Source organism: Eptatretus burgeri, chromosome 5 (genome assembly GCF_056783735.1).
Source record: "Eptatretus burgeri isolate ZD-2024b chromosome 5, Ebu_testis_v1, whole genome shotgun sequence".
Taxonomy (NCBI): Eukaryota; Metazoa; Chordata; class Myxini; order Myxiniformes; family Myxinidae; genus Eptatretus; species Eptatretus burgeri.
In genome coordinates, this window is record NC_140965.1 from 18,110,240 (window position 1) to 18,136,530 (window position 26,291).

General features: G+C 44.4%; 1 protein-coding gene across 3 annotated transcripts in view; it reads right to left on the bottom strand.

Annotated features, from left to right (window-relative positions):
* The window catches only part of LOC147025943 (synaptotagmin-10-like), a 184,791-nt gene that overhangs the window by 139,304 nt on the left and 19,196 nt on the right, over positions 1–26,291 (bottom strand). The window contains exons 1-2 of one of the 3 annotated variants that reach the window (XM_085880866.1): positions 9,801–9,997; positions 3,092–3,241 (exon numbers count right to left, since the gene is read on the bottom strand). The exons of 1 other annotated variant lie outside the window; for it this stretch is intronic. The gene's annotated coding sequence lies outside the window, so the exon portion shown is untranslated. Of the gene's footprint in view, positions 1–3,091; positions 3,642–9,800; positions 9,998–26,291 lie in introns of those variants that run through there. One more of the 3 variants, XM_085880867.1, reaches the window with a different exon arrangement.

Sequence of the window (26,291 nt, forward strand, 5' to 3'; positions counted from 1 at the left end):
GCACAGACTCAATCCGGATGCTAATGTGTTCACCCCACCTCCCTTAGAACCACAGTGGCACCCACCACCACCACAATCATCTGATGGGGACCCCAGACAGATGGACGCTGAAGCACCAGAGGATGGCCTTCAGGGAAGAAACCCGCTCAGAGGAGACAGACGGTGAAGAGGCTGCAACCATCCCAAGACCAAAACGCCAATGTCAGCCTCCAAAAATGCTTACATATGAGGCTCATGGGGAACCCCCTGTTGCCAGGAGAGAAGTTAAGGTGGAGGAGTCCCAGGTTCACCAAGTACTCAACGATGGGCCAAAGAGACGAGGTGATGAGGGAGTGGTACACTGCAAAAGTAAGGATGACTCCATTTGTGCCGTCTTGGGGAATGCTTAATACTACGTCAAGGGAGGAGTTGGCTCTGTTCGTTCATCACAAGGGGGTGGAAAATGTCAGAACAGAAAAAAAATGACAGCCTGTAGAGGAGTTTGGATGCCTTGAGGGCACACTGCTCCAGACATGAGACTGTCAAAGTCATGATTAGGAGGGCACGTTGTGAGCTGCCTGATGGTTCACTGTCACTGAGGACACAAATCCGAAAGGAAAGTTTCAAGGATGTGGACATCCACATTGAGTGCTTTTAGGCATCCAGCGACGAATATAGAAATGTCGTGGATGACTTTGTTTTGTTGGGAGAGTGTTGCGAAACCAAAAATACGAACAGTGCAGTACATCCTCCAATCACTAAGGGAGTGAAGCCACAGCCCCCGAAAGACTGCTCAATGACTGTGAGAGATGAGGCAGCAAGCTGTGGTTTCAATGTGCCGATGCAAGACCTAACCTGTTAAATGTTCTGCTACAGAACAAATGAACACAACAGTTGCTGAAAACAAGTCTCCAGCTTCATAATTTATCACACACACACACACATACCATCGGTCCACAGCTTTTTGAGATATCCTGCACACAAACAAACAAACAAACAGACAAAGAGGGGTGAAAACATAACCTCGTTCACCTTTGGTGGCGGAGGTAATTATACGAGAAGGATATGGCCACAAATAATTAAACATAATATCAAGGCATTTTTCGGTATGCAGGGCATAAAGAGGAGGTTTGGCATTTACCTTCTTCGCACAACTCCCCAGAATGCCAACAGTGACCCCTCAGAAGTAACTGGATCCCTGGTGTTCCTTAGGGAAAAGCCATTTAAGCTGGCTGTAACCAACATTGCCCATCAATGACTGGAAATAATTACAAAAAGTCAACTAGAAAGCATCTCAAAATGCAAAGCCCCGTCCGAGTCTGCTTTGTACTCAAAATAAACCTGAGGGAAACGACAGTTAAAAAAAAATAATAATAAAAAAGGGAAAATTAATTACTGTTCTCCATATTCTCATAAGAACGGCTTGTGGAAACATTTGATGACAAAAGCTGAAATAGTAAAATAAATTATGTCCTGAACACACACACACACACACACACACACACACACACACACACACACACACACACACACACACACACACACACACGGATACGAAACACCAGGAGTGAAGATACGACACGGGATCTTCCAAGGAGGCAGCCTTTTCCCCCTCCTGTCTTGCCTGGCTCTGATCTACAAAGTAACCTCATCAAGGACACAGATACACCCTAACAACCAATTAATTAACATTCAAAGAAACAACAAAGGTGACACATCTACTCTACATTGATGAGTTAAAACTCTTTGCATCAAATGACCAAAAATGTCTGAACAACTGAAATTAGTGAAATGGTACTCTGACATCAAAATTTAATTTTTGGCCTCGACATGTGTGTCAAGTGCACATTCGTGGACGGTAAACCAACAAAAACGGACAACATAAATATTGACACAAATACAACAACACAGGAGCGAGACAACGAAGCATCTCACAAATACCTTGAAATAGAAGAGGGCCCCCCCAAATGTGTCGTAAATAAATGCGCAAAACAATTACCAAAGAATACCTGCGTCGAATGAAGCTGATCCTGAAAACATACCTCTCCTAAGGAACAAAATGAAAGCCATAAACCAACTAGCAGTTCCAGTGTTCCAATACAGCTGCGGAATAGTAAACTGGCCACAATTGGAAATCAGAAAACTAGATATCAGAACAAGGAAACACCTTACTATCCACAAAATGTTCGACAAAAATCAATGCATCCCGAGAATGCACCTGCCGAGGAAAGAAAGAGATGGCGACCTAATGGAACTCAATCGAGTGCAAAGAGCGACGACTGTAGGATTAGCAGAGTACGTGCAAAGTTCAACAGACGAGCGAATACAATTTGTACACAAGCATGAACACAAGGCAGAAAAGGTATCTCTCACTCACCTTGCAAAAAACACTTCCAAAAACAGGTGCGAATCGAAGATGTCAACGGTTGGAAAAAAGACAAAATAAAAATACAAGACAAAATATCAACAGATATAGAGTGTTAACTGGGAGAAAGAAAGAAAGAAAGAAAGAAAAAAAAAGAGTATGGAAATATAACAAAAAACAAAAGTTGGATTGATTGGGGATAGACAAAGAAGGATCACTGGAATGGCTAAGAATGTCAGCTTATTTGGGACGGAGAAAGAATCAAAATAAATGCCCAAGACCAAGGATACTACACGAAAGGCTTTAAAAAAAATGGTGGGACTGAGCCAATCGGACAAGTGTAGATTTTGCAAGGTAGAAACAGAAATCACGAGCCACCTCCAATCGGGATGTAAAAAACTCATGGAAATATGAACCAACAGCGATCATTAAAAATGACGACGTAACGCTCACGTAAGATCCGACAAAGCGTGAACACAGAAAACAAAGCACTGCGACCGGACATAGCAAAGAACTCGGATACAAAAAGGAAAATAAGGCATTGCTAATTGAGGATTCAGTACCCAGTGATTTTGGTCCAAATAATGCAGAAATCAAGAAAATGACCAAATATCAGGATCTCAAGAACGAAGTGAAAAGATCCTGGAAGCTGAGGAGTGCCAAAATTATACCACGGATAATTAGAACAATGGAAATGATAAAGAAGCACTTCACAAAGATCCTACAAACCATCCCGAGGAACATTACCATGAACAAACTACAGTTGGAGGTTGTCCGGGGCTCGGTGACGATCCTGAAAAGAGCCCTCGGAACAAAACTCTGAGAACATCACAACTTCACGATTTAGTCCATGAATCACGATCCTTCGAGTCCTGGGAGGACTCCGTTCCATCTGATCTGAAACCCAAATTATGGAGATAACAATCAAAGACATAAACACACCTATGACTCCTGCTACACGGGCAGACATTCTAATAAAGGGATACCAACCTTTCCGAGAGTGAGACATAGGTCTGTACGGCTACACCGAGCGACCAGAATGTGTGCTGATAACAATAAAAACTGCATCTTCCCCATTGAGGGAGAAGATCTCAACCTCTCCATGATACAGAGCTCTGCACCAAAGCAGAAAGCTGTGTCGTGATTCCATGTAAATCGTTTTACGGAGAATGTACTTCCTTCCACATCTTGGGGAATGTTTCACAAATGTGAAACGATCCGAACAAACATCATTTTTTAATTTTACTTACTACAACTGCGCATGTTCAGGTTGTTTACCATTCACGTGCTTTAAGATGAGCACACGTTCCATTGAAACCGAGAATGTCCTCCCCACTCTTGTGCAATACCTGTTCCAGTTCTCCAAGAATCTTCAGAAAAGCAGAAATGAAAAAGGACGGTGGACTGTCCCTTCTAAAAGTCGTATCATGCTAGCAAGCTGCACCCTGCCTTGCACAGCACAATGAAAAAGTTTATCATGGGATTCCATTTTCACTATTACACCGGTGGAATAGGTCGAAGCTGGGGAAGAAATTACTATGTTATCAAACTCTTCTGATTTCTTCTCACCAATGTCTCCAATACACAGAAAAAAAGTCCTGAGCGATTCACTTTGGGGAAAATTTTTGACGGCTTTTTGAATTTTTGTCGATATTTCGGCTTTTTTCGCACAACGAGAATGAGGGTTAGAAAAAGGAAAATACCGATTTCTATTTTTTTTTCTGGGATAGTAGAGTACTGCAAATTGGCTTATATATTAAACATAACATGTTTTATCCTACTATGACAAAACAATTTAGTTCTGACAGAGACGTCATATTAAAAATCCAAGATGGCCGCCAACATACGGGTGAAACCGAAGCTCCGCGGCCGCACGGTCACGAGTCCAGACCGCCCTGGTAAAGATGGATATACATGAGTACAATAAAGTAACTTGATCGAACTGTTTTTTATTCCTAATACCCTATGCATCATCGTTGGAATGATAAACCAAGAAAAATAAATGGACTCTGCTTTAAAAAGACATTATAATAATAAAACAAATCCAAGATGGCCACCCACTGGTATAGATAATGCCCGAACATTAGGCATTTACAGGTTGTTTTCAAAACACCTTGACTACCAAAAACGTACAGAAAACACAACAGCCTGGATACAGTTGCCTTACTGTGATACTTCAATACATTATATTATAATTATATATCAAAATCAACACAAAATGTTACGCACACATACATTATACATGGACTTGGTTCAAGGTTCATATGCATCATCTTCATCTTCGTCAATTACAACATCAACTGACTTGTTGTGGCAGCTCTCCCCACGACGACCACCGCATGCAACCACACACTTTAAGCCATTTTTGAGGCAGGAACACTGGTTTGTAGCACACTGTCTTTTGGTGCTGACTTTACATTTACAACAAATAAATTTAAGTACATTTGCGGGTGTCGCATCTAAGTCCGTCATAATTGGGCGCGTAATGTTTTTGTCCATAGTCCATCCCCATTCCAGCGCATCCAGGCTTTGTTGTCGAGTTCGTTCCACTGAACCATCTGGAGATGCCAGCATACTGGGTGATGGGTATGCCCTTGTTGTTAATTAATTCAGAACCCTTCAGTCTTGCCATACGTTTCACTCGCTGATCAATGGTTAATGGAACTCCCTGAACAGCAGATGTCGATATGGTACCCATTCCATGAAACTGATTACCACCATCTATGGTCCTGACATCATGGTCTGCATTATCCGATGCCCACTGTGTGATCTCTGCATCTGGAGGCGCTGACAATGTACAAAGATTCTCCTCTTGTAATACACATTGTTTGAATAATGCCAGCTCATCGCACGAGACACAAAAGCCCAACCAAAACAGTTCTTCTATCAGCCACTTTGATCCAAAGACATGGTCCATTTCAACAGCTGTTCCAAACAAAATTGGAGAAATTATTGACAGTGGTCTGACCACTTGCGTAAGGGCCTGTCGGATGCTGTTGCGTTTTACGTCGTCTTTTATCATTGTCTCAATGAAAATGCGTGTCAATGGAGAAAGAAAGTCCCTTCCCTTGTCGATATCTCCGATGTCACAAGTACTTGGGTAATACTGTTTAGAACATGATAACTCACGTATCTCTTCTTTCAAAAGTTTTGCACATGTAAGAACTATTCTCTCTGCCTCTAGTTGTGCATTTTCTCTTTTTTTCAGAGTGCCATTGCTCGTCCACAATATAACTTGCCATATTCCGAAAACATAGAACATCATCACGACCTCCTTTCACTTTTGATCAGATGTGGTCACCATAATGTTCTACTAGTTAATCTCTGAGCCACTTAATCCCATAAACTTCTTTGCCATCGGCTAATTCTCTCATTTTGTCACGGAGTTCAGACAAAGTCATTTTTTCTGTCTCGCCCACCTCGTCAAGCCAATCACATAACACATCAAACCAGGTTCGCTTTTCATCATCAGCTGGACGACCGATGCTCACACTTTTAGTAGTAAAATAAAAGTCAGTATAGCATTTACCATGACATCGTGCCTCTGCTGCCACTAGGTCTATACAATCGTTCAGCCTTGTCATAACACCATGTGCCCAAGAGTCATCACGTTTGCTACATTGTAACAAAATAGCTGTTCTGAATGCTATTAACATCACTTCCGACACTGATTCTCTGTGTGGATGTCTGGGGTCGATAACTGCAGGTTTCCCGCACAGAAAACAATCACCCATCCAATTGAATGGTCCAAGACTAGATCGTAGACGTTTGGCTGTTGAGCTGGCATTTTCGGTCACCGCGCTGCTGGCCCTTCTCATGTCACCTTCCGGGTCCCTTGTATAATCTGTCCTACATCGCCTGAGGCTATGTACATACACAGTTCCAATGGGTGAAGTTCGAGATTTGTAAAGTAGGTAGTCATGCAATTCATTGTCCCCACGCAGACTACTAACTCGAATAAGAGTGTCAAGTCCTTTCTTGTGAACCTTTTGTCTGTCATCCCCCAAAGCTTCACGGCAAATCGCACAACTTCCCTCACAAAGAGCGTCAGGCACCGGATCAGTGACTTCTTCATTCATCATGGCGCCTCAATTCTCGATCTGAACAAAAACAACAAATCATCAGCATCTTAAATTTAAAGAGTTCATATACAGAACACATTTTCAACGAAACCGATCCATCACTGTGTACAGTATCATGACAAAGCAAAACATACTTTTCTAGAGACAATGGCTTAATGGCGTGTTTTGTTACATTAAATAAATTAAAAGTGGCCCATATAATCATAAATAATATAGAACACTAAAATTTAACTAACCTTTTCAATCCTTATGGCAGTACGGCACAAGTTCAGTCATGTTACACTGATTCCATAAATGCACAATGTAAACAAATGATAGTTATACTGCGTACAACCTGATACGTCATATTAGAGTAATAGTAGATTAATAGTTCTATTACTATGCATGGTGTCTGATAAAGTGCACAAAGGATTCTTTGAAACATACTCAGTTTAATATATATATATATATATATATATATATATATATATATATATATATATATATATATATATATATATATATATATATATATATATATATATATATATATATATATATATATATATATATATATATATATATTGTTACGGCTGTGGAAATTCGCAGAGCACCATATAGGTCCTTCGTTGAGTTATGCCGATAAGTCTGTGTTCAGATAGATTTCCCCACCGTTGTTTAAAGGAAATTATTCGTGTAACCCGGCTGTGATCTTTGAGATGGTGTTTTTCTTTTACTATCGTTATTTTGGACCAACCGCCATTACTACCACCACAAAGCGCCACCAACCACAACAACCACGATCACCACCACCACCTTCTCGTCAACCGCCAACATCCCCACAGACAACAAACAGCCACCAACCCACAACAACCACGATCAACACCACCTTCTCGTCAACCGCCCAACCACACCACCCTCACGACCACCACGAAAGCCAGCCTCACCTTTTCCACAACAACCACAACCATCTTCTCCACAACCGCATTTCAATGACCACACCACTACCTCAACAACCACACCACAAACCTCTCCACATCGGATAACATCTAGACCACGGATACCCATCAAGAAAGGAAACAAAGGCAACGGCAGGAAAACCCGTTGCCCCCGCGGAGTGCGGGCAGAACCACAGTGCCGAGGAGAGAAGTTCCGATAACGCTGGGATTTCCCCTCCCCCCTTTTTTCTTGCTTTCCCGCATGCCGGGATGGGGGAGGGGTGAATCGGGTCAGGGTGCAAAGTTGAAGTAAAGGAGGGCCTGATTTTGGGCGGATAACGGCCCTGGCGCCACACTCCCTTGGCGGCAACAACCCCGAACTTCTGGAAGTTTCCCGCGCGTGCTGGAAGTAGGGAGGGGCGATGCACATGTGGGTATAAAGGACGAGCTGAGGATAAGGTCTGTCGGTGGTTGGGAGTCTCTCTGGAGGTCTTTTTTTGGAGCTGAGGAGAAGGACGTCTTTTTGGAGGTCGAGAAGCTCGAGGTATCTGTCTGGAGGTCTGGAGGTCGTGGCCGCTCGCCGAGTCGTGCCTTACCGTGGGTCGTGGAGAGGGGACGGAGCGGGTCGCCCCAGCGAGGTGAAGGTAGCCACCCGGGTCTCGCGGATCCTCTGCGGTCTACATGGCTCCGTGGTATAAAGACCCCAAGGGATCCAGTCTAACCCCTGGTCTTTGAGGGGGTTTTTCCTTACTTTAATGTGTTTGAAAGTTGTGGCGTCGAGTCTGTTAAGTAGAACTGTGATAAGTGACTGCACATAATAAATAAACGGTTGTAGTTCCTTTGCATTGTTTTTGGTGGCTGTATAATTGCATATGTGCATGCTCGAATACTGCTTTTCTTGCATGAATACCTGACTGCATACGTGTGTAATAAATGTGCTTCTTTAAATGTGAACCCGTTCGTTGTGTCCTCTTTCCCCAATTGAACTGCCATCTTGCCCTCAGAACAGAGTTGGTTTTTAAATAGCCGGTAAAGCGATCGGGTCCAACAGGAGTCGCGATAACACCCCGCTCGGTTATCCCAAAACGGAGCGAGCTGCATTAAGCGGCTCGTGTCCCAGCGGCCCCGTTGAGGTACAATCTCTCGGTAATCTACCTGCACCAATAATTAGGTAAATCAAAGATTTGGCGATCGGACCCTGTAGCGCGCGGACAAGGTTGTGGTGTGGTTAAGAACACACCCGTGGCTGGTTTTCGGCGTTGATCCGGAAAGCCGCGACTGAATTGTTCGTCCAGTGGGCATACGGCTGCTAGTCGTAAAACGCGGTCGTTCGCACACCGGCGGGCGAGAATTCGTAACAATATGTGTGTGTGTGTGTGTGTGTGTGTGTGTGTGTGTGTGTATGTATGTATGTATATACATATATATATATATATATATATATATATATATATATATATATATATACATTCTTTTGTATCTAGGCCCTATATAAAGTTCTGAATCAGTTGATTGCAAACACGGTTATGCCACCTTGAGAATGCTTTAATTAAACCCTCGTATGGATGGACATGGCACCTTTGTCTGCGAAACTAGAAGCATACATAATAGGAAGGAATAAATACGAGTTAGAATAGCTTTATTTTCGTGTACTCATACATTTCCATCTTTACCAGGGCGGTCTGGACCCGTGACCGTGCGGCCGCGGAGCTTTGGTTGAACCCGTATATTGGCGGCCATCTTGGATTTTTAATATGACGTCTCTGTCAGAACTAAATCGTTTTGTCATAGTAGGATAAAACATGTTATGTTTAATATATAAGCCAATTTGCAGTACTCTAGTATCCCAGAAAAGAATAGAAATCGGTATTTTCCTTTTTCTAACCCTTATTCTCGTTGTGCGAAAAAAGCCGAAATATCGACAAAAATTCAAAATGCCGTCAAAAATTTTCCCCAAAGTGAATCGCTCAGGACTTTTTTTTCTGTGGTATTGGAGACATTGGTGAGTAGACATCAGAAGAGTTTGATAACATAGTAATTTCTTCCCCAGATCACACCAAAAGGGATCCATTCCACCGGTCTATGTGGAAAATAGCACAGAAATATTCAGTTCAGAACTGAGCGGCTATGCAAGAGCAATGCTTTCCAAACCGGAAGGTCACTCGGGAGAGCGCATACCTCCGCCACGCAATGCCTGATCCACGAGAACATATCGGGCCCAATACTCGGATGGCAGAGTAGTGTTATAGTGCTCCAGAGGACCTGTGTTCTATTCCTGGCCTGGGTGTGCACTTTTCCCACATATACATATGTTTGTTTCCTGTTCATTTCTCATATATATATATATATACATACATACATACATATATGTTGCATTGGCATACAGTAGTACAATATTATTAAAGTCGGATACGATGCATTGCCATATCTTTGGTGCCCTCAAGCATGTGTTCTTACCTGTGATGTGATGATGTAATTCCACAGGCTCCACTCCTGACCTGCAATGGACTCTGAGCATATGAATGGATGGGCTGGAGTAGTCTGGATTCTGGAATAGTTTCACATTCACGAGGAAACTGCAAGGTATGAGTGCCTGCCACCTGATAAGCAACTCAAGGTCATGTGAATGAGCTTGATATGCTCACCTGGGGTGTGTTCCATTAACAACTGGAACGGCACTTGGTGGAGTGCATACCTCCACCAGATTGAACAGTTTATACGTTTTGTATTCGACATTCCCACTGATAGGCAGGATCTGAATCCAGACCTCCAAAATCTAATCGGCTTATCAATTGTCACTTAACAAACTCATCCACCAAGTTTCGTTTGAGTGTTTAAGCCCCTTGGTGAGTGCTGTACAAGCTGCTTGGCAATGGAACACACCCCAGGTACATGTCGAGCTCACATTCATCATGCGTTTCATTTGAAAAATGGGAGCAATTTAAAAGACAGAGCACGAACAAACAACCATAGGTTGGAAATAATAGCGCAGGCTTTGATTGCCCTAATCGCCGCATCATTCGTTGAAGTTCCTTGAAAAAAAAAAAAAATTTTAAGAGGCATCAATATTCCAAACCCAGATTGTTTGGCCAAAGCACCATCTCACACTTGCAATCGGTCCTTTCTCATTAAAATAACCTTGTTATTGGAGGCTGAGAATATTCGGTCACGTTCTCACTCCTGCTGAATCGGTCATGAATGGCATCCCCCCCCCCCAGACCTGGCTCATGGTGATGTGAAATGTCACCTGATTCACTGCAAGCTTCGTTCCCTGGACATCTGCCTGCTTGTCAATGTTAATTAACAATGTATTTTGTTTTTCCAGGATCATCAATGCACATGGAGGAGAGAGACATGACACTTCATCTTAATTGTGTGAAAACCTGGCATGGACCCTATGTGTCCATCTATCGATTTTCTTGTGTCCCACAAAAGGAACACATTTCATAACCCACATTCTCCTCCTCCCCCCTCCTCCACCCTTTCTCACAACTCTCCCGACCCCAACCCTCGTTGACCTTTCAATTTGTGATGTTCCACCATGGTTCCATCATGCGATGTACTGTGGTGATCTCGCCCCACTTTCATAAACGCCTGCGACTTATCACTTACCCAGTTTCGTGGGAGGTAAAAGGGGAAGGGGAGAGAGGGGGGGGTTAGGCGGATAAATCAATGAAACAAGTCTTCCACGATGGCATCACTGCTTTATCACGTGACTTAATTTTTTGGACAGTTTGGGAAGAAAGCATCCTTTCACAGGATACCAACTGCTTGGGAGGAAAGAGAAAGATTATGTTGAGCAATAAGAGGGGAAATCGTGGTGACTTAAGCCCTGTTTGTGGGTTATCCCTTGGATTGGCAAATGATAATCTCTCAGTGGGTTTCACATTGGATTAGTTAAAGTTCAGGATTAATAGAGTCCACCTTCCTTATGAACACTAATGTTGTTATTGTGTGAAACGTTGTGATGGTGAGGTTCTTGGTGGTGGGAAGCAAAGGGCGATTCGTCGATCAAATTCCTCATTATGTGCTCTGTTGTCCAGAAACATGGGCCAAATGATCATAACATTGTTTTCTCTTCAAACCAGTTGAACTACCTCCAGCTTTATATACGTTCCTCTCCACAACCACCGTGTGTGTGTGTGTGTGTGTGTGTGTGTGTGTGTGTGTGTGTGTGTGTGTGTGTGTGTGTGTGTGTGTGTGTGTGTGTGTGTGTGTGTGTGTGTGTGTGTGTGTGTGTGTGTGTGTGTGTGTGTGTGTGTGTGTGTGTGTGTGTGTGCGCGCGTGCATGTGTGCAAACTGAATAATAAACTCTGAATTTACTTATCTCTGACAAAACACATCAACTTGTGAGTGATGTTAGGGACAATGCCAAAAGGAACACTCCAACTCAAGGAAGAAAATGTCACGTGATGAATCCGGGAGGGGGGAGGTTTTCCCCGTTATTTAACTCGACAAGACGATTACAAAATGAGGGGGTGAGGGTAGTAGAGAAAGCAGGTTCAGTGGAATAATAACTGCGTTTCATGGATACAAATGCAACAAGAACGACAACAAAGTGTGAAAAATGCCGAATGTCAAAATATATATATATATATATATATATATATATATATATATATATATATATATATATATATATATATATATATATATACATATGTTACTGCTGTGGAAATTCGCAATACACCATAAAGGGTCCCCAGGTGAGATATATCGATAAGTTCATGTGTAGTTAGCCCACACCTGTTGTTTAGAGGGATATTGTGATTCATCCGGGCTGCGACGCTTTGAGTTAGCCATTTTTCTTTCTCCATCGTTATTTTGGACCATTAAGCTGCCAACAACTCAAACACCACCACCTTCGCCTCTTTACCTCCACAACTCCATCCCGCAAACATCGCTTCACCGCCATTCCCAAACGACGCCCGCCAACCACCAAACCACCACAGCAAACCCCCCCCACCACCTTCGCCTTTCTTCCACAACCATCGACCCCACCACCAGTCAACACTGAACGTCGTACTGTCCGAAGCCGTTCGGTGATTGCTGCCGAACACAGCAAGCCGCGAGTGCAATGGATTCCTTACAGGAGAGAAATTCGGATCAGGGGAGGTTCACGCCCCTTTTCCTCCGTCCAATGGGCGAGCGTCGGGCAGTGTGGCCCCGCTTCCAAGCGCGATGAATGTGGATTCCTTACGGGAGAGAAATTCGGATCAGGGGAAGTTCACGCCCCTTTTCCTCCATCCAATAGGCGAGCGTCGGGCGGTGTGGCCCCGCCTCCAAGCACGATGGATGTGAATTCTTCTCAGGAAGGAATTCGGATCAAAAGAGGCTCACGCCCCTTTTTGCCACACCAATGGCTGAACAGAGGGTGGCGTGGCCCCGCCTCCAATCACGTTTTGATCCTAAAATCTGCATACAGGCTCCTCTCCCGGTCTATAAAAGACGCGAGTCTGTGTGGAACTCGTTGTTGTCGTGTGGGGGTCACTTTTCCCGTGGTTGGTGTCGTCTCGTTGGTGTCGTCTCGTCGCTGGACTCGAGCCACCTTCGCTTTCACAAGCGACCAAGCCAGCCAGCCATTCCCCTCGCTCGACCCTGAGCATCAACAATTCCCCCCCCCCCCCGATCAAACCGTGCTTGCGCGGAGCACGCCGGAGAGGGCTCACCAACCACGCCAGGGGCACGGAGTCGGGGCGCAGCTGCGCTGATACTGCGGCTTTCCCGCCATCACATCACGAGGACACGGGTTCGACCTTTTCGGTCTCGTGGACCTGGCTGCTCTTCCAGGTCCCGAGGCACATTTGGTCCACGGACCCCGTCTACCTCCCTGCCGATGGAGAGGTCTTTCCTGTTTATTTTGAATGAATGATGTGGCGCCAAGTCCCGACAAGTATAATTGTTTAAGTGTTGTAAATAATTATAGTCGGTAGTAGTGCTTTTGCTTTTGTTGCATTTTGCTTTTGCTGCACATTGCATTACTGCCTTACGTGTGTGTGTGTGTTGTGTGTGTGAAATAAAAGTGCGTGCTTATCAAACTGTTTCCCGTTTCGTTGCGTCCTTTCCTTCGGTTGAAAGTTCCATCTTGCATCACGTAAGGGATTGGTAGTGGGTTGAAACACCCGATAAGTAATCTGAACCGTCGAGGTCGCCGATAACTCCGCTCGGTTATCCGCTTAAGCGGTTCGTGTCCGAAGTCGACTTGTGGCGAGGTACGATCGCCCGGTCGACCACTCGCGCAGGTACTTAGGTCAGTCGAATTTGGCGAGCAACCCTATCCTGCGTGGGTGGGCAATTGGCACGATCGTGGTGAGGTTAAACCCCACCCGTGATTGGCTCCTGGTGGTAGTTCCAGGAGGGTCACGACTGAATTGTCCGTTCCGGTGGGCGACGCGTCGCGATTCGAGTTACGTGGCCGATCGCACGCCGGACGGGCCAAAATTCGTAACAATATATATATATATATATATATATATATATATATATATATATATATATATATATATATATATATATATATATATTGTTGAGTGAATCCACACTGGGATTCATTATGCAATCAACAAAACAACCCCTAATTAGTAATTGGACAAAAACACATGTGCGCCATGGTGGAATGTTTGTGTTTTTTTATAATAAGAAGTACATGTTGGAGCAGCTAAGCTTTCTTCATTTGTTCGTATGAAGCACAAGGCTGTGGGGCAGCATCATTGGCTGAGATTACAGCTTGTGCTGCTTACACAGTACCCTCTACTGGTTAGGGCAGGAATTAGTAATTTGTTAAGGGTGCTGGCGATAGCTCACCTACTCTTCGTGAAAGTCCATCGACGAATGCTGGCAGATGGAATGCTCAGTTTCATGTCCATCCGAGAGATGGCACACACATTGATGAATCACCCTGCCTGTGAAACACTGGGAGGATAGTTCATAGCTGGGTCGGGATTCAAACCCAGGCTATACAGCTTGGAGGTGAGTGTGTATACTTTTTTTTTGTATACATTGTCGAGGCTCGTATGAGAGCTAACACACAACTCACAGCAAGGGGGCATTAGACAAGAGGGGCAGGAGTGGAAGGGACAAAACAGTGGGGAACAGACACATTAGGTGAACTGTGGAAGGGAGAGGGATGGGGATGGGACGGGGAACATGGCGAAGAGAAGATGGACATTACAGGGACTTTCAGGAAGGAAAGCAGGGGAATTGAAGGAAGTGGGCTTGGGTGGATTATCGGGGGTAGAAAAGATCGAGGATTTGGATGGGGGAAGATCAGAGGTGGTGGTGAACAGCTGTTTTGAAAGCCTGGAGGGAAGAATGGGAAAGAATACTTCTTGGTTATCCTATCAGCCGCAGCTAAAGATGAAAAAAAAATACGCCAATGGCACTGAAAAACGAAAGATAGCTCAACAGAAGGCGAAGATTATTGAAAATCACCCCAAATTACCTTAATTTTCCTGACACAACAAGTGGTGGAGAATTTGTGTTCACGCAATCTTCTGCAACTCAGGTGGGCGAGCAAACAAAGTAGCCACAACCATTATCTTATGACACAATTAGTCCCCATGGCAAGTTTGCTTGAAACTGGATAATTAACTACCGAATGCATTAAATCGGCCACAGACATGAAGAAACAAACAGATACCAATTTGGAAATTTTAGTATGATGACTGGGACCCTCCCACTAGGCTACTATTGTATTTTGCATGGGATCTCCAAATGACTAACACCACCACTGCATGAAAGGCCTCTATGTTGTTCTGGAATACCCGATTCCTTTTACAGATGACTGTTACATGACAGGAATTGCCAATATACCCTCTACACCCCACCTCAAATGGCTGACAAGAAACTTGCCAACACTTCTCATGGCTCTCCGCTGTCCACTCACCATACTTTCCTCTCTTCCTCTCGTGCACCTCCTCCATATTCTCCACCCAAGGTACTGACAATTCCCCAAAGATGACATGCCTTGTTGTACCTGACCAGATGATAATGTCAGGCCGAAACCTTGTCATGCAAATCTCCTCTGGGAATACCATTTGTGGCTTTAGGTCTGCCACCACCTGCCAATTTCATCAATGATCTCTCGGACTCTCTGGAATCCTCTATTTCTCTTTGCCGACGACTCCACCCTCTGCCGTACCATCTGTCATCCCTCAGACCGGCAAGCAGCAGCTTCTTCGCTCACTGCAGATCTGGATAAAATCACAAACTGGTCCAACACGTGGAACATGTCTTTCAATTCAGACAAATCTCACACTCTCACTATGTCTCTTCGAAAGGACCGTTTAGAAAACCCCCCCATCCACTTTCTCAACAATCCTCTGGAAGAAGTCTTTTCTTTCAAGCTTCTGGGTCTCACTATCTGCCATGACCTTTCCTGGGAAAGTCAGATTTCCAACCTCGCCTCAAAAGCCAGTCGCCGACTGGGAATCCTCCGTCGTGCAAAGTCCTTCCTCAGCCCTCTTGAGCTCCTGACCACTTACAAAGCTTTTGTTCGTAGCCTGATGGAGTACTGCTCTCCCCTCTGGGCTGGTGCTCCTGCCTCCCACCTTTCTCAGATTCACGCTGACGAAACCAGGGCATTTAAGATCATCGGCATCTCCCGCAATGAAGCTGAGTCTTTGGGCCTCTCACTCAATCATCGCAGGTTGGTCGGTGGTCTTTCTGTCTTCTACCGACTCCTCTCCAGCCTTGCCCCCCCCTGCTCTCTCTGCGATTTGTCCCCACCACATTTCCACAGGGTGCTCAAGGTCCACCAACAACCCCCTTCTGGTAAAACTACCAAAATCACGAATCACTGCTCATCTTCACTCTTTCATTCCTCTTTTTTCCCACCTTTGGAATAAACTTCCTCACTCTATTCTTTCCCATTCTTCCCTCCAGGCTTTCAAAACAGCTGTTCACCACCACCTCTTATCGTCCCCCATCCAAATCCTCGATCTTTTCTACCCCCGATAATCCACCCAAGCCCACTTTCTTCAATTCCCCTGCTTTCCTTCCTGAAAGTCCCTGTAATGTCCATCTTTTCTTCGCCATGTTCCCCGTCCCATCCCCATCCCTCTCCCTTCCACAGTTCACCTTCCACCTATATGTATGTATATATATATATATATATATATATATATATATATATATATATATATATATGTATATACGTATATATATATATATATATATATATATATATATATATATATATATATATATATATATATATATATATATATATATATATATATATATATATATATATATATATATGTATGTCAAGGTGTAGGTGTGATGGGCACATCTTGAGCCATTTGATCTCGAAATTATCTCCACGAACCAAGGTCAGTGTGTGTGTGTGTGTGTGTGTGTGTGTGTGTGTGTGTGTGTGTGTGTGTGTGTGTGTGTGTGTGTGTGTGTGTCAGTGTGTGTGTGTGTGTGTGTGTGTGTGTCAGTGTGTGTGTGTCAGTGTGTGTGTGTGTCAGTGTGTGTGTGTCAGTGTGTGTGTCTCCTCCATAACTCCAAAACCATGAAACTGCGCAGCCTGAAACTTTGCGTGCATACTAAGGAAACTCCAAAGAAGTACATGACTGAAAATTGGGTATTTGAGTAAATTAAACCACCCCTTTTGAAGATAATTAATGGCCATATTTATTTATATCCTTTATAAGGTGCATCATCGGCCACCTCACTCTCAATGTGGTCTTAAGGTGCATCCTGCGTTACCTCGCTGGGGTCTGAAGCCACCATGTTTTTTGGCCTGCTCAACCATGCCTCGACATGGAACAGGTTGCAACGATTTCTATACTTTTTTTCACTTTCCTCACTCATTATCAAATGCCTGTTCATCATCGCTACGAATCGCTGGACACATTGCAATGCTTATAAATGCTCGGATACGCCAGCATTCCTGGCTTTATTTCATTTCCTCACATGCCATAACCTCCAGAACCTCTTAAACTAAACCAAATTAGAAAATTTAAGCTTCAGAATTGAACTCAGCAGCATTTTAGACTGGACATAAAAAAGTGTTAATTTGTACAATTCAGACACATTTGATATTTTGGGAGTCTCCAGGAGGGTGTGTGTTTAATATGACGGTTCGGTGATTGCTAATCGCTTGCCAATCAAGCCGTTCCTTATCAACCATTTAATTGGAGTGCTTAAGCCACTTGGCAAGCGCTCAACAATATTTGCACCATCACTGAATACTACATCGATCGACTTGAACAAAGTTCAGGGGCCACTCGCCCATGATGACCACGCATTGTTCTGCCATCACTTCGGCAAAGATAAATACAAATTATTTTTAAAAAAGAAACATTTTGTCAACATCACGGCAGGATAGCCGAGAGGTACGCATGCTTGCTCTAAGCTGTCTCGCCTGGGTTCGAATCCTGACCCAGCTATGATCCGTCATCCCAGTGTTTCACAGGCTGGGTGATTCATCACTGTTTGTTCCATTAAACTGGACATAACATCTGCCAGAATCACCCTATTCCCTCCCCTACTCCTCCCCTCTCCCTATCCCTCTCCACCTCCCCTACTCCTCTCTCCCTCCCTCCTCCTCCTCCCCCCCCACCTTCATATTCCCATCAGCTGTCGAAAATAATGTGAATCTCTCGATTTGCAGATGGTCGTGTTCTTCCTCCTTGAACGATGTTTCCGATATAATTGCTAAATCAATGCGCTCTTGAATCAAGACTTGTTCCGAGCTCATTTCTCAGTGAGTATGCATTAGATACCATCAAGGTGGGTAAGTTATATGATGTGCGTGTCGTATTTATTTCAATCCGAATCAAATTTAAGGACTTTGGTCTGACACCTGGCTGTATGTACGCATTTCTCCCTCTCCAATGCTGACAGTCTATTGCCAATCTGCACTTGTATTTGCGTTTGCTTTGGCATACCATCACGATTCACGACGTCCCCTCCTTGTTTTAGAGGCACGGGGGGGGGGGGGATAGGGGGTTCATGTAAGGTTAAGTTGTCCTCATGTTGTGAAATTTCGCACAAAGCCTTATTTTTAAGTCAATGTAATCGTCGAGGAAAAACCGGGTAATCTATCCAGAGCTAGCTCGCGGTGTCCGACCATAAATTTACTTTCTCTCCAAAGGAAAATTTGGGAATATCGAGCTACTTGACGAAAAGGCCTCGGGCCTGTCATTAACTGATTCTGAAGAAGAGCTGAAGATTTTGGAATCTTTGCGTCGGATCTTTCCAACAACCACGTAAATTCACAAATTTGCTGTCGGACACTATCCAGAAAATGTTGCTTTTCTCTTCGGAGCCATAACTAAACACCGAGTCGCAGGGATTGATACAGAACCAGCGGAGAAAAGTATCGCGGTTCAGATTAGTTGCTGAGTGAAAGCAAACTACGTGTGATTGCCGATTGTCAAAAATGATATCTCGAACAACGGTCACGTGACGTAATTGTCAGGGCAGAGGGGAGGGGGGTTCACTTCAGTGAACCCCCCCCCCCCTGGATCCGCCATATTCAGTGATGGTGCGCATACAGTTACCCAACAAGCCACTTACACCTTCCAGCAGGAGATTGAGTCTCAGGGTCCGATTCTTGTTCACCACAGACGGGTTAGAACTTAGAGGCACTAAATGGAAAATAAATCGAATGCTCATAGCCCGTCAATAGTGTAGCCCAGTGTTTCTCAAGGTGGGGGCGTGGCAATATTTTTGTGGGGCATGAGGATTCAGAATTGATGAATCAATATATGATCGCTTTCATAGCTTTACCATTAAATTACATATGTAGTATTTACTGTAGTGTCTCCAATCATGGTGGGGCGTACGATTTTTTTGAAAAACAAAGTTGGGCGTGGGACAAAACAGATTGAGAAACACTGGTGTCGCCGCTGTGTGCTCGAGGTCACGTGACCGCCACCATCTTGGTTTGCACCACTCGGCTGACTCGTGTTGTGGTTTCAGCTCGTTTTGAAGGCGTCCGATTGAAAAAGCCTAATAAATATTAAAATGCCATTTTGTGCGGTGATAAACTGCTCCAATTGGTTACAGGAGGATTGTGGAAAGACGTTTCACAGGTATGTTGATATGCTGATGAACAGGAATCGAAGTTTTATTCCGAAATATCACTCCAGTATCGCAGCTTCTCATTTATCACATGAACCCTGTTGGTAAATCGATTTGTTTGTAGGTCGCAAATTTGTTTCTGAGGTTTTTTTGATGAAGAGAGGATTAATGGGAGAGGATTATTCAGTTTAACGGCCACCATTAATCGAGGATTAACACACTTCTGGTTTTTCCCGGGCATGTTGTCCTCTATGGTCCTTAAATCTCCATCAAACCAGGTTTTTATGTTCGGGATGTCTAAAAATGTTCGGGATTTTGCCATTTTTTTGCTTTTCCATTTTTAAAGGGATAAATATTAAGATTTGGGATCCTTTTTTACCTTATTGACAACCACGAGGCACACGATCGTCCCATTGGCCTCCTCCACTCACGAGACTCCCTCGCTGAGATAATCTGGTGAGCAGGATCAACGTCAGGAAAACGAGTCACATGTCCATAGCTGATGATGCTCACGGACCATGCAGGTAACAAATCTCATTTGAGTCTCTCTCAGCAACCGCTCGTTGGACACAAAATCTGACCAGCAATAGCCAAGGATTCTCCGGAGAGACCTGGTACCGAAGGAGTTATGTCTTTGTCTCAGATCCCTGGTCAGAGTCCAAGTCTCACATCTATAGAGCAACACTGGAAGCACCAAGTACAAGACTCGGACTGTCGCCCTCTTGCACAGATACCGACAGCACCACAACCCATGATCCAGTGAATCCATGACTCCCCAGGCCCGACCCAGACGTCTATTGACCTCTGACTCACAGCCAGCAGAGACATGAATATCACTGCCAAGATAAGTGAATGTCTCCACGTCCTCAACACCCTCACCACAAACAGGTACAGATAAGATAGCAGCATCTAAGATGTCATTGAAAGCCTGGATCTTAGTTTTGACTCAGGAAACCATAATCCCAGCGGCTCCAACTCCTCATTCAGTGCCTCGAGTGTCCCCATAAGAATCTCCAGAGTCTCCGCAAAGATGACTGAATCATCTGTGAAATCAACGTCAGAGATCTTGACATTCCCAAACGGTGCACCGCAACTTGATCTCTCCGACATTCTTCCCAGAATCCAGTCCGTACAAGCACTGAAAAGTGTGGGAGCCAATACACACCCCTGATGAACTCCAGTAACAACTGGACATAAGTCAGATATGGAACCACCACACCTCACAGCACTCTCAGTATCAGATTATAGTTCAGAAATCACATTGATCAGTTTTGGTGGCACCCCACAAAGACTGCGAATCCTCCAGTGGGCACCCTGATTCACTGAATCGAACGCTTTGTGGAGATCAACATCGGCTGCAAGCAGCCCCTGCCGAAACTCTCGTCGACGTTCGGTGAGGACCCAAAGAGCAAGGATACGGTCAATCGTTGACCTCTTTGGTGTTAAGTCCGACTGCTCTGGACGCTGGTGCTCTAGCAGATGGTGGTGAACCCTATCAATAATTTTCAGAGCAAAGACCTTGCCCGGCACTGAGAGCAGCGTCACCCCTCGGTAGTTGTTGCAGTCTTGGCGATCACCCTTCCCTTTACAGAGAGGGACAACAAGGCCCCTCTTCCAGTCAGTTGGGATGATGCTTGTGTTCCAGGCAGAGCACAAAACTGCATGCAACGACACGAGTGCAGCATTTCCACCAGCCTGGAGAAGTTCAGCATGGATGCCACAGATCCCTGGAGCTTTGCCCCGTTTCAACCGGTTCACCGCAGCCCGCGTTTCCACAAACGAAGGTGGTTCACAATCAAGAGTAAACAAACAAATAAAATTAAAAATTAAAAATAGATAAATGTGAATGAATGAAGAAACTGGAAAAAGGCAGAAGTTGTGCAAGAAAAAGAAAAAGGTTGGGGTAAAATAATTAAATGAACGACAAACATTCGTCGATCCTGTTGGGTGCTTATCATCCTTACCTGTGCCACACAAGGTGCATGGAGGTTATGTTTTCACTCCTGTATGTTTGTCTCTCTTTGAACAGGATATCTCAACAAGATATGATTCGATTCGGCCGAAACTTGGTGAACAGGTTGGGCGTATTACAAGGAAGAAATGATTCAATTTTGATGAAGATCCGAATCCTGATCCAGATACGAGAGTTATTTATATTTTTTTACACCATTGAGAGATTGAACCAAAACTGATATATAGCATGATGTTTCAAAAAAAATCTGGACGAGTTATGACAAAACTAGGTGGATGAGTTGGTTAGATGACAATAACAAGCCGATTCGATTTTGGTAATGGTCCGGATTCAGATCCGACCTTTCGTTGGGATACAAAAGGTAAACTGTTCAGCCTGATGGAGGTGTGCGCTCTCCTGAGTGCCATTCTACTTTAGTATGCAGCCAGTGGCTGATGGTTGCATCAGTGCTGGGAGCGTCGCTGTGCCGCTGACACAGGCAGTGCCCCCTGTTTCTAATAATCTGGTACTCATTTTGCCAACCTCAGGAGGATGGCAGGCTGAGTCAACCCACCTGGTGTTATTTAATAGAATGACAGGGGCTCAAACTCAAGGACCCTAAGATCTTAAGCCAGCCACCTTAACCGTTAAGCCAATGCAAGGCTTTTTGGGTGCAAAAGAGCCGAGTTTGAAAATAAATTTTAATTCCTTGCATTCACGGGTGTAGGTGGTGCCCTGATGCAGAGAAACACCACAGATGGTCATGTGTTTGGTGGAATGACCAAGAAGATTGAAGCGATCGACAATGATCCACCAATATCAATCAGCCTCCAATATCAGTGGTCAATCATCCACCAAATATGCAAGCTTGTGATACTTGCATATCAATGGCTTCAGAGCCAGACAAACTGAGAATTAGCTGTTTATTAATCGAGCATTTCACGTAATAAACACTACAGTGCCGACACAAGGACGAATCTAAGAAACAACTCTGCGCAGACAGGTTCCTAAACACACACAACACAAAACACACTCAGCCACCGACAAAGGTAACTAGACCCTTGAAATCATGCCAGACACCGGGGCGACCTCATACCGATGAAAACACATCGACAACAGAAATGGAAGATAGACTACAACAGCTGCATTCTTTTTTCCCAAGCTGTTTACCTGAGGGTACACTGCCGGTCAATAACGCACAGAATTATGCAAATGGCATAATTCACATAAATATATAACTACCCTCGAAAAAGATTTCCTGCAGAACTGCACTTTAAGGCCATATTCACCGCAGGGATAATGCTCTTTGTTGATTACAGTGCGGGATGCATTGTGTGCGTGCGTCACAATCAGGTAGCCCTTGGGCTTGTCACTTCTCAGCCAAGATATGCATGTTCCACACATCACCGGGGGGTGATTGAATGCTTCGGGCTAAATCAAAAACATGACCATCATCGAGTGTACACGGCCAAGCACCATGCTAAGATTCCTCAAAATAAAGAAATATGTGCGTTGTACCTTAACTACCACAACCTGTCTCATAACTAAATTCAATTTCAAACTAGAACTGAACTCGCTGGAGCGCATAACTCTGCCAGGCTGAACAGTTTACGGCTTGTATCCTCGATTGATGGGCCGAATCTGCATCTCGACCATAACCAAAACCTTTTGAGCATGTTCTCATCACCTACCCAAATCATTCAAGAAGTTTCGTCCAAATCCGTTCACACCTTTTGAGATATCGTGCTCTGCATCGTTTTTAGCCCTCATCTCTCAATGGTGAAGAATCGCTTGGAAATTCAAAAAAAAATTCTCGCATCTGGATCCGAATCTTCACCGAAATCGAATAAATTCGTCCTCGTCACACACCCAACCTGTCTACCAAGTTTCGTCCATAACTTTTTGAGATATCCTACTCACAGACAGACATTGGTGACAACATGACATCCACCCACCTTCGGTGACGGAGGTACCTTTGTCCACATGAAGAGCTCGTGTCGGTCTGAGTCTGCAGACAAGTTAAATAATGGTTTAATCAACTAAAATCCAATAACAACAGGAAAAAAAGCAATTAGAGATTGCAGACCCTCGGCAGCACTCGTTGTCGGTGGTGTTTGTGTAGTTATGTGTGGTGTATCTATTGTGGCGTTTGTGCTCCAGTGTGGGGGATGGCCAGACGGAGGCCCCTGGAATACCAGCGGAAAGTGGACGCAGCAACACGCTGCTCCGGTGCATGCTTCCATACCTGACCTGACCTTTGACCTTTTGACCAAATTCTTAATTTGTATTCTCCATATTCTCATAATAAAGCTTTGTTGAAATTTTGAAAACAAAAGCTCAAATGGTAATTAAAATTTAAAGTCAATGGGATGAAAACTGACCATTTTATGTGATGCTGACCTTTGACTTTTTGACCAAGTACTGCCTTTTTTTTGTCCAACTACTGCTAAACAGAAGGGTTTTGAAAGTGCGAAAAAGGCGATTTATGTTCTACAGTGTTCAAGAATGTGATTCAATTTAAATGAATAAAGATTTTAAAGGTGGTATAAAAAAAAAATTCTGGAAGTTAACCGCCTTTGATGCAACGTCGATTACCCTACCTTATTGAACACATTTCATTAGTTTTACGTGTCTGTTGTTTGTGCCCTTTATGATGTCCTTAAAAACAGGAAGTTTCCTGGTTGGAATGATTTCCAATTTTGTTTCACTGCCAGACAAGCAGGCAGAGTAAAAAAAATAACATCCCATTCATCTCAGTGCATGCGCAATCGGGACAAATTCAGAGCCAATTTGTGAAAATACTGCTAAACCGCAGGTTCGTTTTCCAATTCATGTTTCGATTTGTGTTCAGAATATAAAATTCAACTGAAATTAAGTTTCAATTGAATGTTACATTTTGAATCATAAACTGACGTTTGCAGATGGGCGGGCGGACATACGGACAGACGGACAGACAGACAAACAGAAGTGAACCAATTGCTTAACCCTGCCTTTTACTTCGCATGGTTGGGGTAATGATAAGGATTTGGATGACCACTCAAGTGTTTTATTTCATATTTTTTGTATACATTGTCGAGGCTCATATGAGAGCTAACACACAACACGCAGCAATGGGAGGGGGGGCATGAAACAAGAGGGGCGGGAGAGGGATTGACAAAACAGAAGGGGAACAGAGACATGAGGAGATCTGTGGGAGGGAGAGGAGTGGGGTGGGAAACATGGGGAATACAAGATGGACATGACAGAGACTTTCAGGAAGGAGTGCAGGGAAATTGAAGGAGGTGAGCTTGAGTGGATTAACGGGGGGAGAAAAGATCATGGTTTTGGATGGGGGGTGATAAGAGGTGGTGGTGAACAGCTGTTTTGAAGACATGGAGGGAAGAATGGGAAAGAATAGAGTGAGGGAGTTTATTCCAAAGGCAGGAAAAAAAGAGGAATGTTAGAGTGAAGGTGAGTAGTGATTCATGATTTTCATAGTTTTACCAGAAGGGGGTTGCTGGCGGACCTTGAGCACCCTGTGGAAATATGGCGGGGACATATCGCAGACAGAACAGGGGTGGGAAGACCAGAGAGGAGATGGTCGAAGACAGAAAGACCACCGACCTACCTGTGCAGCAGTGAGAGAGTGAGAGGCCCAAAAACTCAGCCTCATCGTGAGAGATACCAATGATCCTAAATGCCTTGGTTTGCACAGCATGAAGTCGAGAAAGGAGAGAGGCAGGAGCACCAGCCCAGAGGGGAGAGCAGTACTCCATCATGGTGCAGACAAAAGCTTTGTATGTGGTCAGAAGCTCAGGTGGGCCGAGGAAGGACCTTGCATGATGGAGGATTCCCAGTCGGCGACTGTCTTTGGAAGCGAGGTTTGAAATGTGCTTTCCCAGGAAAGGTCCTGGCAGATAGTGAGACCCGGAAGCTTGAAAGAAGGAATGTTGAGAAAGTGGATGGGGGGGGGTTGTAAATGGTCCTTTCGGAGAGACATAGTGAGAGTGTGAGATTTGTCCGGATTGAAAGACATGTTCCACGTTTTGGACCAGTTTGTGATTTTACCCAGATCTGCAGTGAGCGAAGAAGCTGCTGCTTGCCGGTCTGAGGGATGACAGATGGTACGGCAGATGGTGGAGTCTCGGGATCTGGCTCTGATTTAATGTCCAGCATTGAGAACCTCCATCCATTGTTGTGAGAGCAGAAGCAACATATCCAGGGGAGAGTGACCTGGTCTGAAACTAAATTGGTGATCAGAAATCAAGCCATTGGAGAAGAGGAAGGATTTCATGTCTGAAGCGATGATGGATTCCATAACCTTGTTGATGATTGGGAGAAGGCTGATTGGTCTGTCGTTGCAGGGATCTGTTTTTGCACCTTTTTTGTGCAGGGTAGTGATGTTTGCTGATTTCCAAGCAGATGGCAGATGGCCTTGAGCAAATAAGAGGGTGAATAGAACAGAGAGAGGGTGAGCAAGAGCAGAGGAGCAGGTTTTTAGGACACGTGGGCTGATGCCGTCTGGACCGGTTGCAGAATCTGAGTCGAGGTTTGACCACAAACTCTCCACTTTGTCAGAAGAAAAGGACACAGAGTCCAGGGACAGTTGAGTGTGACTGAGTAAGGTGGTTACAGAAAGTGATGGGTTTCGGACACAAGATTTAGATGCAAACACCGAGTTTAGGCATTCAGCCTTTTCACGTGTGGTATCAGCAGTGCGGCCATTTGAGGTAAGGGAGGGGATGGAGGGGGAACATACACCAGAAACAGATTTGATAAGACGCCACCAGGATTTGGAGGAAGGAGAGAGGTTTGAGGAACACACTTGTTCCGAGCTTTATGGAAGGAACTGAGATTACCCTCAGTTGGGTTTGCTTTCAATGAGGCAAAGGTAAGTTGTTTCAGGACAACAGCCTCACCACAAGCTTCAGTGAACCATGGGCAGGAGGAAGGGAAGGACAACTGAATACGAGAGGGGATGA